Here is an 18,247-nt window from a genome sequence, read left to right on the forward strand (position 1 = left end):
TGAGAGTAGAATACGAATCTGCTATCTAAATGTGAGACCAAGTGTTGGGGGCAGCCCCTCCCTAAAAACATCCCCCAAAGAGGACAAATTTACGGCCATGGGGCTCAAATAAAAGGTCTTAAGGAATAAAGCACGAATCTGATATCCAAATGTGGGACCAAGTGTTTGAGGGGGCCACCCATCCCCGAGAACATCCCACAAAGACGACAAATTTACGAACATGAAACGGCTCAAATGAAACGTATTTGGATGTAAAGCAAGAATCTGATATCAATGTTCGGGAAAAGTGTCTAGGGGGCCACCCCACCTCCATAACACCACGCAGATAAGACGTATTTGCTGACCATTGCTATATGAGGCTCACATAAGAGGTATTTTAGAGTAGAACACGGATCTCATATATGTATTTACAAAGCCAAGCCACTGTGTTTCCGCCCCATCCCCCAAAATACCCTCCCAAACCCGTCATGTTTGTCGACTATGGAAAAATGGAGCTCAAATGAAGGGTATTTGGGAGTAGACCATGAATCTGACATCAACATTCGGGACGTCCCACCACCATAACAACCCCCAAGTAGGACGTATTTGCTCACCAAGACAATTGTCTTCAAGATAGTGGAGCTCGATACTGATAGCTTTTATAAACCGGATCGGCTGGCTTTTTCAATAAGGGGTTTAAGTGAATTTTTGGCATTTAAGATTAGAAAACGAATTTGATATCCAATTTTGAGGCCAATGGCAATATGGGCTTCAAATATATGAGAATAGAGCACTTTGCTGACCCCTAAATCGGGCATATTTACCTGAAAGAAATTGGGGGGTAGAGCAAGAATTGATAACCACTTTCGGGACCAATTTTCTGGGGGTCTACCCCTTTCGCAAAATAAACCACAAACAGCAATTTTTTTACTGAACATCGCAATTTGGGGCTCAAATAAAGGTATTTGGGAGTAGAATACGAATTTGATATCCAAATGTAGGACCATGTATTTAAGGCATCACCCCTTCTCCAAAACACCCCCAAAGGGTAAACATTTTTCGATCATTCCAATATGGGGCTCAAATGAAAGGTATTTGAGATTAGAAAACGAATTTGATAACCAATTTTGGGGCCATGTGTTTGGGGGCCACCTCATCCTGTAAACTCCCCTCAAAACCAATGGCAATATGGGGTTTAAATAAATGGTATTTGAGAGAAGAGTACAATGCTGATATTTTTACAGGGCCAAGTGCCTGGGGACCACCTCACCCCCCCAAAAACACCCCTAAATCAGACATCATGAGAATATCGGACTGAAACAAAGTATTTTAAGGATGGAGTACACCTTACATCCAAACTTAAATTCGTAGACCAATAAAGATCATATGGGATTCAGATAATTATATTTTTAAACTGTTTGTCAAGCGATATACTATTTTCGTAGCATGGTATTTCACTAAAACCTCTTTCATTGTCGAAAATAAATTTTCCAAGGAAAATTTTGTTCCATATAAAGTTAAAGAAGGCGTAGCGAAGCGGGCTCGGTCCAGCTAGTAAAGTATATATATTTTTGATCAGCGTAAAAATCTAAGACGAGCTAGCCATGTCCGTCCGTCTGTCTGTTGAAATCACGTTACAGTCTTTAAAAATAGAGAAATCTAAGACGAGCTAGCCATGTCCGTCCGTCTGTCTGTTGAAATCACGCTACAGTCTTTAAAAATAGAGATGTTGAGCTGAAACTTTGACCAGATTCCTTATTTTTTGTCCATACGCAGGTTAAGTTTGAAGAAGGGCTATATCGGACTATATATTGATATAGCCCCCATATAAACCGATCCGCCGGTTTAGGGTCTTAGGCCTATAAAAACCACATTTGCCATCCGATTTTGCTGAAATTTGGGAAAGTGAGTTGTGTTAGGCCCTTCGACATACTTCTGCAATATGGCACAGATCGGTCCAGATTTGAATATAGCTACCATATAGACAGATCTCTCGATTTAAGGTTTTGGTGCCATTTAATTGTCCGATTTAGCCGAAATTTGGGACAGTGAGTTGTGTTAGGCATTAGATATTTTTCTGCAACTTGGCCCAAATCGGTCCAGATTTGGATATAACTGCCATATAGACCGATATCTCGATTTAAAGTCTTGGCCCCATAAAAGGCGCATTTATAATCCAATTTCACTGAAATTTGACACAATGACTTATGTTCGGCTTTTCGACATTCGTGTTGTGTATGGTTCAGATCGGTCTATTTTTAGATATAGCTACTAAGACTAAGACCAATATTTTGTTATACACAATTGAACAATGACTTAATTGTATTTGGTCCAAATCGGAACATATTTCCATATAGCTGGTGTGGGGCATAAGGTATGCATTTTTCACCGGATTTTGACGAAAGGTGGTTTACATACATATCCGAGGTGGTGGGTATCCAAAGTTTGGCCCGGCCGAACTTAACTCCTTTTTACTTGTTTTTTGTTTGGGGATTTTTAACAATACTAGGCATTGAGGATGCCAAATTGTTCCTTTTTATAACCATTACCATTGGATGGGGGTATACTAATCTAATCATTCCATTTGTAGCACCTCAAAATATTGCCCTAGGACCCAATTAAGAATATATATTCTTGATCGTCTCGACATTCTGAGTCGAAAAAGCCATATCCGTCCGTCGAAATCACGATAGCTATCCAAATTTTGCACAGATGCTTAACATCGATGTAGGTCGTTGGAGATTGCAAATGGGCCATATCGGTTCAGATATGGATATAGCTCCTATATAAACCGATCTCCGGATTTGTTTTCTTGAGCTGAAATTTTGCACACAGTGTTTCATTATGAATTCAAACAACTGTGCCATGTACGGTGCTAATTGGTCAAGAACCTGATATAGCTCCCATATAAACGATATCCCGATTTGACTTCATGAGCCCCTGGAAGCCCCAATTTTCATCCGATTTGGCTGAAATTTTGCACATAGCGTTCTGTTAAGACTTCCATCAATTGTGCCATGTACGGTTCAAATCGGTCAAGAACCTTATATAGCGCCCATATAAACCGATCCCCGATTTGACTTCTTGAGTCCCTGGAAGTCAAATCGGAGATAAACCGATTTGCAATTTTAATTCTTGAGCCCCTGGAAGCCTCAATTTTCATCCGATTTGCCTGAAATTTTGCACATAGTATTCTGTTATGACTTCCAACAACCGTGCTATGTACGGTCCGAATCGATCTATAACCTGATATAGCTCCCATATAAACCGATCGCCGGATTTGACTTCTTAAGCCCCTGGAAGCCACAATTTTTGTCCGATTTGACTGAAATTTTGCACATAGTGTTTCATTATGACTTCAAATAACTATGCTAAGTACGGTTCAAATCGGTTTATAAACTGATATAGCACCCAAATAAACCGATCTCCCAATTTAACTTCTTGAGACCGAGGAAGCCTCAATTTTCATCTGATTTGGTTGAAATTTTGCATGCATGGTATTCTATTACGTCTTCCAACAACCGTGCCAAGTACGATCCAAATCGGTCTTTAACCTGACATAGCTCCCATATAAACCGATCTCCGGATTTGACTTCTTGAGCCCCTAAAAGCTACAATTTTTGTCCGATTTGGCTTAAATTTGATTTTGTTCCAGAGTGTTATGAAACACCAGAAGCCATTCATCAGTTTTAATAGCATTTAATGAATAAAACAATAAAATCATTTAAAATTCGCAAATATGTCATCAGAAATGCGGTCTTTGAATCCACTCATTGAAACATCAAATTTTTATGATTGGCTTAATAATTTCCTTTCATTTCATTAAGACACCATCCACCACTATGTAGCGATAACTATCTAGGTATACTGTAAAGACGGCACAGCCCAAAGCTTCCGACCACGGTGACATTGTGTGCAAATAATTGCGACAGTGAAATTAATCGATATAAAGTGGCAAAGCTATGAAGCCAAAGACTCAAAATGTGAAATTCGAGTATGTGCCCAACAATTGGCGATGTACATTAGATTTGAACATTTTAAATTAGAATGTAATTAAGGGTGTACCGAGATATTTATGACACTCTTTTTATCCTATCAATATAATCAATTTTAGTGGTTTAAAGTTAAGAAATGGAAATATTTACATTATAAGTACATTGAGACAGAAATACCACTTGGTGAAACCTTCAATTGAGTCTTTGAAGAGCTACACATGACTGCACTAAAATCATTTCAAATTTATTTTTATAAAATCATCTTACTGCTAGCCGCTTAGGATGTGGTTAGAATTATTAATAAATCTTACATAATTTTAAGACCCTCATACACTGCTATGAATATAAATTGATGTGTATTAGCGCAGCTATGGCCTTCTGTCTATACTAGCTTGACAAAACTCTTTTAGCCAGTATAGCAAAATTGACCAAATGTGACACTAACGCATGAACCTCGATTCCCTTCAAAAAATTAAAAACAAAAAAATCTTTATTTTTTGTGTTATTATATTCTCATGGTCAGATTATCTGGAATTGGTCCCATTTGGGGGAAAGAACGTAAATAAAAATTATTTCTTTTAAAATTTAAAAATAAAAAGATTCATATGTATATAATTAAAATCAAAAAAAAAATTTAAAAAAAAAAACAAAAAAAAAATTAAAACAAACACAAAATAAAGATTAAAAAAATATAATAAAATAAAAATTAAAAAAAAAACAATATAAAAATTAAAAAAAAAAAAAATAAAAATTAAAAAAAAAAATAAAATAAAAATTAAAAAAAAAATAAAAATTAAAAAAAAAACAAAATAAAAATTAAAAAAAAAAAAAATAAAAATTAAAACAAAAAAAAAATAAAAATTAAAAAAAAAAAAATAAAATAAAAATTAAAAAAAAATAATAAAAAAATTATATAACAAACAAGTAAAAGAAGCGTGCTAAGTTCGGCTGGGGCTAATCTTAGGAACCCACCACCATGGGATCTCCTAAAAATGTATACAAACTAAATTTAGTTAAAGGGAATAATTTCATTCTTCATAGAAAACTTCTGTCAAACCAGCAAACATTAAAGCTTCTAGAAACCGAACAAAGATTGCCGAGAATCCAATTTATATGGGAGCTATATAAGGTTATAGACTTATTTGGACGGTGTTGGCACAGTTGTTGGAGGTCATAACAGAACACTACATGAAAAATTTCAGCGAAATCGGACAAAAATAGCGGCTTGTAAGGCCTCAAATAGTCAAATCGGAAGATCGGTTTATATGGGAGCTTGGCACGGTTGTTGAAAGTCGTAAAAGAACACCGCATGCAAAATTTTAGTTAAAGCGGATAAAAATTGCGGCTTCTAAGGGCTCAAGAAATCAAATCGGGAGATCGATTTATATGGGAAGCTATATCCAAACCTGAACCTATATGACGTTCAGAGTGCTATGTTCAGCCGGGCCGAATCTTGGGAACCCATCACCATGGATTCTGCTGAAATATGGGAGATATATTTGGTTAAAGACCAATTTCGACCGTACTGGGCACAGTTGTTTAGAGTCATAACAGGGGCTCAAGAATTAAAATCGAGAGGTCGGTTTATATAGGAGCTATAGCATTTTCTTGACCGATTTGAACGGTAATTGGCACAGTTTTCGGGAGTCATAACAGAACATCACGTTCAAAATTCCAGCCAAATCAGATGAAAATTGTGGCTTCCATGGGCTTAAGAATTCAAATCGGGAGATTGGTTTATATGGGAGCTTTATTAGGTTAAAGACCGATTTGAACCGTACATGAGACAGTTGTTCGAAGTCATAACAGAAAACCATTTGCAAAATTTAAGACAAATCGGACAAAAATTGTGGCTTCCAGGTGCCCAAGAAGTCAAATCGGGAGATCGGTGTATATGGGAACTATATTAGGTTATAGACCAATTTTGACCGTACATAGCACAGTTGTTGGAAGTCATAACAGAAAGCCATTTGCAAAATTTTAGCCAAATCGGACAAAAATTGGGGTTTCCAGGGGCTCAAGAAATCAAATCGGGAGATCGATTTATATGGGAGTGGGCAACGAATGCGTATGCAACATTGTGGAACAGTGAAACGGTCGGTAGGACGGCGAAAATCCTATGGGGGATCCAGCAGCAAGAAGGAGGTCAGTATAGCTATTGGTATCATAACGGGACACATAGGACTACGAGCTCACTTATGTAAAATCGGTGCTGCAAGTGATAGCATGTCACTTGCAGCCCGGCTTTCACGTCTAACAGATACCGGCACTTAGGTAGAGACACAACCATCTGGTTCCTGTCTGGTATTGTGTGGTATTGAAAACAATTAAGGATTTTGTAAGTAGCACGGAATTCCTAACAAAAAATTTTCTTTTTAGAGGTTACTTTATAGTTTTTAGAGCGGACAACAAGCCGATTAATGGTTTAGGTGTATGTCCATAGTGGCATGGGGCGGTTTAGTATCTGCACCCTCTTTTCAACCTAACCTATATGGGAGCTATATCAGGTTATATACCGATTTGCACCGTACTTGACACAGCACCGTACTTGACACAGTTGTTGGAAGTAATAACAGAACACGTCATGCAAAACTTCAGCCAAATTGGATGAAAATTGCGGCTTCCAGGGGCTCAAGAAGTCAAATCGGGATATAGGTTTATATGGGAGCTATATCCAAATCTGAACCGATATGGCCCATTTGCAATCCCCAACGGCCTACATTAATATTAGGTATCTGTGAAAAATTTCAAGCGGCTGGCTTTACGCGTTCGACCGCTATCGTGATTTCGACAGACGGACGGACAAAGCTAGATCGACTCAGAATGTCGAGACAATCAAGAATATACATACTTTATGTGGTCTTAGATCAATATTTCGAGGTATTACAAAGGGAAGAACTAGATTAGTATACCCCATTCAATGGTTGTTGGTATAAAAATAAAACAAAATATATAAAAATAAGTTATTTGATAGAATATTAATATATAAAAATCAAAAGTATACTAGGTTAGGTTAGGTTGAAAAGAGGGTGCAGATATTAGTCAGTCCCGTGCCAATATGAACATACAGCTAAGCCAGTAATCGACTTGTTGTTCGAAGTGTTCTGTTACGACTTCAAGCAACTGTGTTAAGTATGGTCAAAATCGGTCTATAACCTGATATAGCTTCCATATAAGCAGATCTCCCGATTAGACATCTTTAGCCCCTGGCAGCCGCAGTTATCGTTCGATTTGGCTGAAATTTTGCCTCCAGTGTTTTTTTTTTGTGGCCTACGGTGTTTTATGTTTATTGGTTGCCCAAAAAGTAATTGCGGATTTTTTAAAAGAAAGTAAATGCATATTTAATAAAACTTAGAATGAACTTTAATCAAATATATAATTGCCATTTTGTTCGATAACCTTTTGCCATCTTCCTGGAAAATTTCCATTCCACGTTCATAGAACTTCTGGCCTTTATCTGCAAAAAACTGAACCAAGTGCGATTTTATAGCCTCATCATTGCCGAAAGTTTTACCATTTAAGGAGTTCTGCAAAGATCGAAATAAATGGTAGTCTGATGTTGCAAGATCAGGGCTATATGGTGGATGCATCAAAAGTTCCCAGCCAAGCTCACTCAGTTTTTGGCGAGTGACCAAAGATGTGTGCGGTCTAGCGTTGTCCTGGTGCAATATGACACCTTTACGATTGACCAATTCTGGTCGCTTCTCCTTGATGGCTGTATTCAATTTGTGGAATTGTTGACAGTAAACATCCGAATTAATCGTTTGGTTCCTTGGAAGCAGCTCAAAATATACCACACCCTTCCAATCCCACCAAACAGACAGCACAACCTTCTTTTGGTGGATATCAGCCTTTGAAGTGGTTTGAGCTGGTTCACCATGCTTGGACCATGATCGTTTTCGACTAACGTTGTTGTAAACAATCCATTTTTCATATCCAGTTATGATTCGTTTTAAAAACGGATCGAATTCATTGCGTTTAAGGTGCATATCGCAAGCGTTGATTCGGTTTGTTAAATCAATTTCTTTCAATGCATGTGGTACCCAAATATCAAGCTTTTTCACCAGTCCAAGACTTTTTATGTGATAATGAACGGTTGATTTTAGTATATTGGACTTCTCTCCTATCTCATGCTCAGTTACATGACGATCCAATTCGATTAATGCTTTGATTTGGTCATCATCAACTTCATTTGGCCGACCGAAAAATCTGCAATTACTTTTTGGGCAACCCAATACATCCATTTAACACCAAGAAAGTGATTTTTGGTCCATGGCTTAAAATCATGACTGTAGGCCTACACCTTGATATTTATTATTCTCATTTTTATACCCTCCACCATAAGATGGGGGGTATACTAATTTCGTCATTCTGTTTGTAACTACTCGAAATATTCGTCTGAGACCCCATAAAGTATATATATTCTTGATCGTCGTGAAATTTTATGTCGATCTAGCCATGTCCGTCCGTCTGTCCGTCCGTCCGTCCGTCCGTCCGTCCGTCCGTCCGTCTGTCTGTCGAAAGCACGCTAACTTCCGAAGGAGTAAAGCTAGCCGCTTGAAATTTTGCATAAATACTTCTTGTTAGTGTAGGTCGGTTGGTATTGTAAATGGGCCATATCGGTCCATGTTTTGATATAGCTGCCATATAAACCGATCTTGGGTTTTGACTTCTTGAGCCTCTAGAGTGCGCAATTCTTATCCGATTGGAATGAAATTTTGCACGACGTGTTTTGTTATGATATCCAACAACTGTGCCAAGTATGGTTCAAATCGGTTCATAACCTGAAATAGCTGCCATATAAACCGATCTGGGGTCTTGACTTCTTGAGCCTCTAGCGTGCGCAATTCTTATCCGATCAGAATGAAATTTTGCACGACGTGTTTTGTTATGATATCCAACAACTGTGCCAAGTATGGTTCAAATCGGTCCATAACCTGATATAGCTGCCATATAAATCGATCTTGGGTCTTGACTTCTTGAGCCTCTAGAGTGCGCAATTCTTATCCGATTGGAATGAAATTTTGCACGACGTGTTTTGTTATGATACCCAACAACTGTGCCAAGTATGGTTCAAATCGGTCCATAACCTGATATAGCTGCCATATAAAGCGATCTGGGGTCTTGACTTCTTGAGCCTCTAGAGAGCACAATTCTTATCCGATTTGAATGAATTTTTGCACCAAGTATTTCGTTATAATATCCAACAACTGTGCTAAGTATGGTTGAAATCGGTCCATAACCTGATATAGCTCTCATATAAACAGATCTGGGGATTTGACTTCTTGAGCTTCTAGAGGGCGCAATTCCTATCCGATTTGGCTGAAATTTTGCATGACGTATTTTTACTTTCAACAACTGTGTCAAATAAGGTTCAAATCGGTTCATAACCTGATATAGCTGCCATATAAACCGATCTGGGATCTTGACTTCTTGACCCCTAGAAGTCGCAATTATTATCCGATTTGCCTGAAATTTTGTACGACGGATCCTCTCATGACCATCAACAAACGTGTTTATGATGGTCTGAATCGGTCTATAGCCCGATACAGATCCCATATAAATCGTTCTCTCTATTTTATTTCGTGAGCCCCAATGGGCGCAATTCTTATACGAATTGGCTGAAATTTTACACAGGTCTCCAAGATATAATTTATTTGTGGTCCGAACCGGACCATATCTTGATATCGTTTTAATAGCAGAGCAACTCTTTTCTTATATCCTTTTTTGCCTATGAAGAGATGCCGGGAAAAGAAGTCGACAAATGCGATCCATGGTGGAGGGTATATAAGATTCGGCCCGGTCGAACTTAGCACGCTTTTACTTGCTTTTTGCCTAAGAAGAGATGCCGGGAAAAGAACCCGACAAATGCGACCCATGGTGGAGGGTATATAAGATTCGGCCCGGCCGAACTTAGCACGCTTTTACTTGTTTCACTATAAAACCGGAAAGGGATACCTTTAGCTAACTTGTGCTAGTATTTTTAGCTCAGATGTCTGTCTAAAAGATTTGTACACTTGTCTGGCAGTCTCAGCGACATCCGTTACCAAGTTCTTTGGATAAGATCCCCACCCCATTCCCGTCTCCACCTTAGAGCCAACAGTGAATACATAGTACTCATCCTCTTTAACATAGCATTCGCCGCCTAATACTCTCTGCCGCGAAAGCTAATCTTTAAGATTCAATCTCAAATTGGCCTCGGTCGCAGGTAGTTAAAAACCTTACTCACATTTTCCTACACAACCATACCATTCACAATCAGTGATGCCAACTGAGTGCTTTTCGCACAAGATTTGGTGCTTTTAAGGTCACGTTAAACCTGAAAAAGTACGACCAAGTGCCTAACGAAAAAAAAGACAATAAGGAAGGTTTTTTACTCTTTTTAACGCTTTTTTCATTTTTCAGGTTTTTTGCCTGTTAGGGCGAAGATCATTAAATTTTACAATTTTTGTTTGTTTCTCTTTCAAGACGATCTCAATGACAGACTTTTTTTCTGTGGCAATTACACTACTTTCGTGGTACACATGATTCTGTGCATCTGTTGGAAGTTGTATTGATGGCTTCGAACGCTAGACAACGGCTCTCACTGTTGCTCCGTGTGCCCAGGTTCAAATCCCGGCCGGGCTCTGTGAATTTTTTCATTTTTCAAGTTTTTTGCTGTTAGGACGAAGATCATTAAATTTTACAATTTTTGTTTGTTTCTCTTTCGAGACGAGCTCAATGATCGGAGATTGCAAATGGAAAAGGAAAGTCAAAGATAGCAACACACACCAACCACTATGGAACGCGTTTCGTCTTTGATTAGAAGACTTTTCGACCATATAAGGTGTGATGGCTTCAAGGGCCGTGCGTTGGCTCGTCTCGAAGGAGAAACAAACAAAAAAATAATCGTTTTTTTCTCTTTTTCCTAGCAAATGGTTTGCATCACTGTTTAGAATGTAACTGTGGCCATACACGTCCTCCCTTAAGCTTAGTACTGGTTTTGACTTTTTAGGCGAACAACTGTCAAAAAAAATTATAAAAATATGGTGAAGAAGAAACTGCGAACACATTCCGTAGAAGTGGTACTGAGTTATATAAGCATTATAGTAGCGACATGTCGCTGCGCCAATACAAATTTCACCTCAATTAATTGCTAATGTAATTAAATGCTCACGAAATTCGAAACAATCGCCTCTGTTTCAATGATGTTGTCTTTGTTTTGTTATTGTTCGACTTTTTTTGTGTTCTGGCAAAGAAGAGAGTCCGTCGGATTTCGCCATAATTTATTAGACATTTTCGCTGCGAATGAAGTCAGTGCTAGGCTTTAGCAATTCAAGCTACCTCAGCCTGCGCGCAAGCTTGGCGACACAGTTACAGATCGAATATACAATAGTTCTCAATAGGCTTCATTCAAATGGCTGCGGCATGTCGCTACAACAAATTCATTTTTTTTACGAATGAACCCAATACCAGTCTTATGAGAGGATCATCGCTTCTTTCTCTCAGCTATGATTTTCTTTGTATGCGTTAATAAAGTATAGCTCTGTAGCCTCGATTATTGTTTGTTAATGTATGACTCTTTGCCCTCTGTTGTTGTTCACAGTAAGATGTACTCTTTACGTGTGTGTTATTTACAGGTAAACCGCAGTGTGCATTAGATTTCCATACTAATAGCCTTGCTGCTATCACCTATTTCCGGCATTATTCATGTCGTCACATTTACCACAGCGCCATCAAATATTTGTGTGATTTGTAATAAATTGTGTTAGAAGATTTATTTAAAAAAGAATTTTTGTATATACACAAGAAAAGCAATTAAAAAACGGGTCAAGTTCGGCGAGTGAGTTCTATAGGAAATTTTGTCAACTTTCTTTGTTATAAGAAATTTCTTTGCTATAGGAAATATTGTCAAAATTTCTTTTGCTTAGGAATCTTGTCAAAATTTCTTTTGCTCTAGAAAATTTTGTCAATATTTCACTTCTATAGGAAATATTGTCAAAATTTTTTTTCTATAGAAAATTTTTTTTTGCAATGGGAAATTTTGTCAAAACTTCTTTGCTATTGGACATTTTATTAAAATTTCTTTGCTATTGGAAATTTTGTATGATTTAATATTTATAGGAAACAAGGCCCCAAAATTGGTTACGACATTCGTTTTCTAATCTCAAATACCTTTCATTTGAGCCACATATTGGCAAATACATGATCCCACATTTTGATATCCGATTCGTGTTCTACTCCCATATACCTTTCATATGCCCGATTTAGTGGTGTTTTTGGGAGTGGGGTGGTCCCCCAAACACTTAGCCTTGAAATAATATCAGCATCGTGCTCTATGCTCATATATCTTTATATCATTTATTTGAACACCATATTGTCATTGGCCTCGAAAATTTATATCAAATTTTTTTTCTTGTCTTCGTGAGCACATACGTCCTTTTTGGGGGTTGTTATGGTGGTGGGACGCCCCTAAACAGTTGGTTTCGAATGTTGATATCAGATTCGTCGTCTACTCCCAAACACCTTTCAGTTGAGCCCCATACATCCATATTCGGCAAACATGACCGGTTTGGTCAAATATATCAGATTCGTGAAAATATATATCAGATTCGTGTTCTACTCTAAAGTACCTCTCATTTGAGCCCCATATTTCAATGGTCGGCAAATACTTCCTATTTGGGTGGTGTTATGGGTGTGGGGTGGCCCCATACACTTTTTCCCGAATGTTGATATCAGATTTGTGCTTTGCTCCCAAAGACCTTTCACTTGAGCCCCATATTGCTATGGCCGTAAATTTGTCCTCTTTGGGGGGTGTTTTTAGGGAGGGGTTGCCGAACTTGAACTCTACTGCTTCGAACTCTTTTAATTCACACATTATCTCGCTCGAACTACACGTCCTATTGAAGGGTATTTAGTGGGTGGGCCGGCCCCAGACTCTATCTTTTAATTCACATATTATCTCGCTCGAACTACACGTCCTATTGAAGGGTATTTTGTGGGTGGGCCGGCCCCAGACTCTATCCCAAATATGTATACCAAAGACTTTTCATGTGATACCCATTTTGTGACTTTGGACATTCATGCCCGTTTAAGGGGTTTTGGGGGTTGGGGAGGCCCCGTAGATACCTTGGACTAAATTCTTATAACAGACCAAACACCTTTCAAAGACCTTGGACCAAACACCTTTAATTTGATATCCATTTTGTCCCAATTGGTAAAAATGCCCTGCGAGGGGGTTTTGGGAAGAAGAGGCGCCTTAGATACCAAGAAATACATTTTTGTATTAGATTTTTACTCTACTTTTAAATATCTTTCATTTGATATCCATATTGTCCCAATTGGTAAATATGCCCTGCGAGGGGGTTTTGGGGGGTGAGGAGGCCCCCCAGACACCAAGGAATAAATTTTTATATCAGATTTGTACTCTACTTTTAAACACCTTTCATTTGATACCCATCATGCCGAAAGCGGTGAAAGAGTCCTGCTGGGGGTTTTTTTTGGGGGGTGGGAGACCCCCCGAACACTTTGGGCGAAATTTGTATACCAAGTTCGTACACTACTATTAAAAACCTTTCATTTGATACCCATATTGTCTCAATCGATAAACATGTCCGTCCGGGTGGGTTTTGGGATGGGGCATCCCCCCGGTTATTTGACCCAAAAATTGTACACCAATTTCGTGTTTTTGGGGTACCATAAGGTTGCATACAAAATTTCACTTAAATCGGTGTACTAATCTCCGATATCTGGCGTTTTTGAAACATGGGGTATGGGGGAGGGTCCGCCCCCATTCGGATATTAAAAATTGTAGTACCCCACGTTCACCGGGGTCCAAACTTTACCATCGGTGAAAATTTCATAAATATCGGTTTAGCCAAACAAAGCGCAACAATTAAATGGTTTATTCCACTGTTATTTTATTTTTATTCTACTGCTGTGTTTAAGTGACTTCAACACATCCTGCTAGAATGGAAAGCAATTCAATTTTATTCTGTTTTTTTCCATAATTTATTAGCTTAATAGGTTTTTTCAAATACCAGAGAATTTGTTGCAGGTGGTGGTCTGTTTTTTTTTAGATCTCACATACAAATATTGCCCACTACATTTTTATACCCACCACCGTAGGATAGGGGGTATATTCATTTAGTCATTCCGTTTGCAACATATCGAAATATCGATTTAACGATGTCCGTGTGTCTGTCCGTCTATCCGTCCGTCTGTTTGATACGTCTTTTTGATGCACGCTGGTTAAGTTCTTGAACGGGCCAAATCGGACCATATTTGGATATAGCTGCTATATAGACCGATCTGCCGATAAAGGGTCTAATGCCCATAAATGCTTTATTTTTTCCGATTTCGCTGAAATTTGAAGCAATGAGTAGCTTAAGACTTCCCGACATCTGACCCAAATATGGTTCAGATCGGACTATATTTAGATATAGCTGCTCTATAGACCGATCTGCCGATAAAGGGTCTAATGCCCATAAATGCTTTATTTTTTTCCGATTTCGCTGAAATTTGAAACAGTGAGTTGCTTTGAGCCTTCCGATATCCGAATTTAATATGGTTGAGGTTGGACTATATTTAGATATAGCTTCTATACAGACCGATCTGCCGATAAAGGGTCTGAAGCCTAAAAAAGCTTTATTTTTTATTCGATTTCGCTGAAATTTAAAACAGTGAGTTGCTTTGAGCCTTCCGATATCCGATTTTAATATGGTTGAGGTTGGACTATATTTAGATATAGCTTCTATACAGACCGATCTGCCGATAAAGGGTCTGAAGCCTAAAAAAGCTTTATTTTTTATTCGATTTCACTGAAATTTGAAACGGTGAGTAGTCTTATGCCTCTTAATATAGGACCCAAATATGGTTCAGATCGGACTATATTTAGATATAGCCGTCATATAGACCAATCTCCCGATTAAGGGTCTGAAGCCCATAAAAGCTTTATTTATTGCCCGATTTCGCTGAAATTTGAAACTGTGGGTTATTTTAAGCCTCCCGACATCTGACATGAATATGGATTAAACCGGACCATATTTAGATATAGCTGCCATATAGACCGATCTCCAAATAAAGGGTCTGAAGCCCATAAAAGCATTATTTTTTAACCGATTTCGCTGAAATTTGAAGCAGTGAGTATTTTTACGCCTCCCAACATAGGACCCAAATATGGTTCAGATCAGACAATACTGAGATATAGCTGCCATATAGACCGATTTGCCGATAAAGGGTCTGAAGCCCATAATAGCTTTTTTTATTACCCGATTTCGCTGAAATTTGAAAAAGTGAATTGTTTTGAGCCTCCCGATATCCGAGTTTAATATGGTTTAGGTCGAACTTTATTTAGTTATAGCTACCATACAGACCGATCACCCGATAAAGAGTATGAAGCCCATAAAAGCTTTATTTTTTATCTGATTTCGTTGAAATTTGAAACTGTCAGTAGTTTTAGACCACCCGCCATCTGACCCAAATATGGTAAAGATCGGACTGTATTTCGATATAGCTGTCATATAGACCGATATGCCGATTAATGGTCTGAAGCTCATAAAAGCTTTATTTATTACCCGATTTTGTTGAAATTTGACCACTCAATGTCTGTGCCGAATTTGGGTGCATAAATTATTCAATTTTTACCGGATTGTGACGAAAGGGGGTTTTCATATATACCCGATGTGATGGGTATCCAAAGTTCGGCACGGCCGAACTTAATGCCTATTTACTTGTTATAAGAAAAATTTCCCATGAAATTCACTGTAATTAAGTGGCGAACTATTGAGTATTTCATTGCGATATGCGAAAAGTGCATTTTGTTTTCATGTTGCCATATATATTAACAGTTCTATATACAAATCTCTATCGAGAATATAGAACTAGATTTTCTGGAGGAAGAAAACACAATAAATAAACAAACCAAGTGAACAGATGAAATGTTTTCTTGTATGCCACTCATCAAATTCAGAAGAAATAAATTGCAATGTTTAGTTCAGTGTCAAGATAAGGCCGTTCAATGCGCTTAGGCCAACTGTTGTGCAAATATGAATATACACTTTGACCCCTAGATGTAGCTAGCTTACATATTATTAAAGTGTCTGCTGATGTGACACTGTAAAATTTTGGCGTAATTGGTAAGCTAGGTTTAAGTGGTAGTCTGCCATCAGATTCACTTAGATGTTTTCATCCATTGTGATACCACAGGAACAGAAGAAGAAAGATGTCTTCTACCTCCTACCGTTGAAAAATCCAGATCGCTTTAAAAAGCCCTACAACTTGGGCTTCTCTAAATCGGACAGGTTCTCAAAGAAATGAGAACCTAAAGTGGAACTCCTTCTGACTGATAATGCGGGACACACACACAAAAGTTGTTCTATAGTCTCTTCTTCTTCGACGTCCTCACAGTTTCTGCAATAGTCGTTGCTGGCAACCTTTAGTCTTTCAGCATGTTTTCCGATTAGACAGTGACCTGTCATGACGGGCACAATGACTGAGAAGTTTGCTCTAGCCATTGACAGCAAAGCAGTAGACCTCTGCAAGTCTAGATTAGGCCACATAGTTTTGGAATGCTTACAGCCCTCTCTTTGTGATCAACTATCATGTGTTGTCCTTCGGGCCTAGTCCTTAAAACTTAGCTCACATGTCACTAGAGGCATACCCACAGATTTCTGTAATCCTGGAATGTGTAGGGTAGTTCCTAGTCTCGCAAGCTCGTCCGCTTTAGAATTCCCTGGGATATCTCTGTGGCCCGGCAACCAGAACAGGTGAATTTTTAACTTTTTAGCCATCTCGTTGAGAGATCTGCGAGAGTCGAGGACGGTTTTTGTGTACAGAAATATGTTCTCCAGGTATTTAAAGGCTGTCTGAGAAGATATTTATGCCAATCATCGTAATGACATATTATGTAGCCATGCAGGGATCTCTGCTTGATACACACTGCAGTGGTCGGGTAACCTTTTCGATATGACCAGTTCTAGATCTTAAGAGTACACACCAAAGCCCACCTGGTCGTTTAGTTTGGAACCATCCGTATAGAAGTCTATGTAACTTCTGTTACCAGGGATATCGTAGTTCCAATCTGTTCTATCAGGAATAGTAGTACAGAACATTTTTAATCAAAAAGCGGCTCAGGTAGCGTGTAATCTACACTGCCTGGAACATTGGATATTGTATCAAGGATAACACAGTGTCCGTAGCCGCCACATGACCAATGAGAAGGCTCCCTTAACCCTTACGGCAGTGGTCGCTGCAATTTGTCTAGCCACAATGTCCAGAGGCATGAGATGTAGATTCAGTGCATCAGATGGTGTCGTCCTCAGTGCGGATGTGATGCACAAACAAGCCATTCTTTGGATCCGGCTGTATATTAAATAGTAGGTGGACTTTTAAAGTGTCGTCCAGCGGACCACAACACCATATAGCATTTTAGGGCTGACATGACATGACATGCGGTCTTAACTCCCAACTTTTGCCAATGGCTCTACTGCAAGTGTATAGGGCAAGAGTTACCTTTCTTTCCCTTTCCAAAATGTGGGATTTGAAGTTAAATTTCCTGTCGAGCAAAACACCCAGGTATTTTGGGCTTTCTGTAAATGGAACATTCTCTCCACCCAAGGAGACAGTTTCCACTGTAGGCAACTTGTATCTCCTGCTGAAAATAACTACTTCTGTCTTGCACGGATTTATTCTGCGACCACTTTCGGGAGCACACTTTGCTGTTGGACTATAACACCATATAGCATTTGGTTGGTTGCATCAGATGGTGTCATCCTCAGTGCGGCTGTGATGCACAAACAAGCCATTCTTTGGATCCGGCTGAATATTAAATAGTAGGTGGACTTTTAAAGGGTCGTCCACCGGACTACAACACCATATAGCTTTTTAGGTCTGACAACTGCAGTTTATACCCAATGCATGACACGCGGTCTTAACCGCTAACTTTTCCCAATGGCTCTCTTGCAGGTGTATAGGGCAAGAGTTGCCTTTCCAAAATGTAGGATTTGAAGTTCAATTTTCTGTCGAGCAAAACACCCAGGTATTTTGGGCTTTCTGTAAATGGAACATTCTCTCCACCAAAGGAGACAATTTGCACTGTAGGCAACTTGTATCTCCTGCTGAAAAGAACTACTTCTGTCTTGCACGGATTTATTCCGCGACCACTTTCGGGAGCCCACTTTGCTGTTGGACTACAACACCATATAGCATTTGGTTGGTTGCATCAGATGGTGTCGTCCTCAGTGCGGCTGTGATGCACAAACAAGCCATTCTTCGGATCCGGCTGAATATTAAAT

At 38.8% G+C, this 18,247-nt stretch overlaps 1 protein-coding gene across 1 annotated transcript in view; it reads left to right on the plus strand.

The window, feature by feature from the left end:
• The window catches only part of LOC106082401 (calpain-A), a 63,840-nt gene that overhangs the window by 13,467 nt on the left and 32,126 nt on the right, over positions 1 to 18,247 (plus strand). The gene's annotated exons all lie outside the window — the stretch shown is intronic.

Source organism: Stomoxys calcitrans, chromosome 5 (assembly GCF_963082655.1).
Source record: "Stomoxys calcitrans chromosome 5, idStoCalc2.1, whole genome shotgun sequence".
In the NCBI taxonomy this organism is placed as follows: Eukaryota; Metazoa; Arthropoda; class Insecta; order Diptera; family Muscidae; genus Stomoxys; species Stomoxys calcitrans.